Source organism: Rhea americana, unplaced genomic scaffold (assembly GCF_003343005.1).
Source record: "Rhea americana isolate MKP2758 unplaced genomic scaffold, rheAme1 scaffold_193, whole genome shotgun sequence".
Taxonomy (NCBI): Eukaryota; Metazoa; Chordata; class Aves; order Rheiformes; family Rheidae; genus Rhea; species Rhea americana.
The window spans coordinates 1,023,254-1,026,468 of NW_028186072.1; positions in this window are offsets into that span (position 1 = coordinate 1,023,254).

Sequence of the window (3,215 nt, forward strand, 5' to 3'; positions counted from 1 at the left end):
GGTGGCATGCAGTGCAGCATGGTGCCATGCAGTGCTCCACGGTGCCGTGCGGTGCAGCACAGTGCCGTGTGGTGCAGCACAGTGGCATGCAATGCAGCACGGTGGCATGCAGTACAGCAGAGTGCAGTGCGGTGCAGCATGGTGCCGTGCAGTGCCGCACGGTGCCGTACAGTGCAGTGCGGTGCAGCACGGCACGGCACGGCGCGGCMCGGCGGCCCGGGCGGATCCGCTAGATGGCGGCAGCGGCGCCCGATGGTCCCCGCGGGCAGGCGGCGGAGACGGGAACGGGGAGAGACCGGGGGGGGGTGGTGTCAAAACTACATCAAACCAGCTAAATTTGTGATAGGCACGGGTGCATAAAGGAAATAYACGTTTGCATTTATATTGCTGCGCCCTCGGTGTTGCGGCACGCGATGCTCAGCAGGCTCCGCGTAGGCTGCTGATGGTGCCCCGACCCACGGCGGCCTGTCGGTTATTAAGGCACGGGCAGGTCCGCTGAACGAACATTACACTGCATCTTGTGCTGTGCACCGCTGCCTTGGAGATAYACTTTATTTACAACTGTATGTGCAGGGTTTCCTCTGTGCCTGAGTTAAAAAAAGCCATATTTCTTCAGTTTCCCATTCAGGACCTTTCAGCCCCTTCAGCATGTGCGTGTAGGAGCAGCCTGGAGCCGTCGGCTGGGGGGRAACGGGCCGGTGCCCTGGGCAGGGGCTTCCCTGGGAAACGGCTCTGCTCCAGCAGCGGGGCTGCGTGGGGCACAGATGGACCTTCCAACCCAACAGCCTATGGACTAGCAACCCACCAGCGTGACCTACACATTTGAATAAAGTGCTTAGAAGATTTTAAATATTAACATACTATTAAAATCTTGCATGAGTGACCCTCATTTCCAATGCATTATGGATCAGTCGTGCCAAAAAACAAGCCAAAAGGGCCTCTCGAGAGGTGGCTGCATCTGGGTCTACTTCAACAAGCAAGAACAGCTATTAAACCCCCTCGGAAATTCATCCAATTCCCAGTTCCATGTCACCTTGGGTCCAGAGGAAATGGGCTGAGAATATGGTCAAAAACAGTACAAATTCACACTGCTGTCTGACAGCAGCGAGTGATTATTCCAGACAATTTCAAGAACTTTGCCAGGTGTGACAAATTTCGCATGGTCCTCAGGACAAGCTCTGCCTTTCCCTTTGAGGAGACTGAGCTGACTCCTGCCGGGGCCGCGCTGGGTTTGGCCGTGCTGTGTGACCCGCTAAGCATCCGCGGCTGAGCAGCACAGCGCCGGCCCCAGTACAAGAAAACCAGAACAAACCTGGGCTGGATTTCTAAACCATTCACTAGAGTTACTGAGAGTCTTCTTCCAGCAAACTAAAATTTAGCTCCACATGATTGAGCAATYCCAGAAATCAAAGACAAGACAGCACAAACCAAACACTTCTCAAGGGCAGATTGCTAATGTGCTGACTGCGGCGCTAAAGCTAGAAAAATAAAACGAAGTATAGTCTGTGCCCTTATCTGTATCTCTGGCTTACTCCCATGTGCCAGCCAAGACTGAAACTTACTGCGGCTCGGCGGCTCGCAGGCGGCGGTCGGGGCCTCGCCGTGGGTCCCGGGCACACGGCTTGCAGGCGCCGGGCTCTCAAAGCGTTTCTTCCCCAGCAAACGGGTGGCGGACGCCAGCCAGGGCCACTGCCCGCTCGCCCGCGACGGCTCCTTGCGGACATGGGGCAGAAACAACCCTCCCCGCTCCGCTTGCCTCTTCCCGCGCAGCCCGACCGGCCCGGCCCTGCCAGCTGCCGGCGCTGGGCCCTTTCCACCCGAGCTTTCTGGGGGAGAGCCGCCGGGGCGCGCGTCCCGCGCCCGCGCGTGCCGAGCTGCTCGCCCAGCCCTGCCCGGCGCGCTGCCCTCCGCCAGACCCCGCCAGGAGCCCAGCGGTCATGCTCTGCCCCTCGGCCCCGGCCCGTTCACGAGCCCGGGACAACCCTGAAGAGCAGCAAACGTGAACTGAACAGCTAGGTGAACCGCACGTACCCCGGGCCGCGCGCGCCCGCCGCACCGGCGGGAGCCCCGCGGCACGCCGGAGCCGCTCCGCGCTGCGGGAATCACCCGCGTTTGCTGCCCCCTTACGAAAATGCCACCTCCAGATTATTTCCCTAATCATTTTTTTCCCCCAGTTTGCTCCTCTAACGATTAGTTAAGGCCCTGTCTCCGTAATGGGATGCCCACAGCGTTGCACCTGCTTATCTGTCCAACAACAGCGATATGTCATTYGCTGTCTTAGGAAATGAGCAATTAAAATGCACCAGAAGATTAATTTTTACTTGCCATTCTCCTCTAGAATAATAAACATACCAGCATGTGTATGCTCTGTGTGTCGATTATTTGGCAATATCAGATGTAAAGTAAATAGTTCTTAAATATGATGGCAATAGATGTTTCCATTATAATTTGAAAAATTCTATTAACTTCCTTAAATAACTAGGTTTATATCTTTTCCAGGCAGCACAGGGCAAGCAAAAACCTTTTAAACTAATCAATAAGAAGTAAAATAAATGAGTTTTCCCAGACYGCTTCAACATGAAAGGATGCAACAGCACAAACACATACCAACTGATCCTTTAGTGAGGCCGGCTGCACCCCTTGTTATTACATGGTGTTCATTGTATTAATTCCAATCTGTTCAAAATTTCTGKGAAAAACACTTGCTAACTGGAAAGAATACAATTATTTGTCTTTTAAAGGACAGTGGCTCAAAGGAGGTTGCCAGCACTAAAAATAATAAGTACTTGGCAGTGGCTTTTGAAGGATGCATGCTTGATTTCAGGGGTAAATTTAAAGAGAAAAATCACTGCCCAAGTAACAGTTCTCTGCTGTATCCAACCGTTACCCTGCTTTACGTGTTTYCTCGGGCTCGCGAAGCGCCAGCGTGACGGGCCCGTGCCCGTCGTCTCCCTCGAGAGACGTGGCTTCAGCTCGTGGCACGGCAGTGGAGCTCCTCCGAGGCCAGGAGCGTCCCCACGGCCGAGCCAGGGTCTGCAGACAGGCTCATTTCAGGAAAAAAATAGCCCGGGGGATTTAAAATCGCACCCCGTCCTTGCCTTCTGCGAGTCGTTGCGGGACAGGCGAGAGCTCCACGGGAAACACGAGCGCGGAGGCAGGAGGCAGCGGGGCCGCGGGGGGGGGCAGCGGGGCCGGCAGCGGGGTTGGCAGCGGGG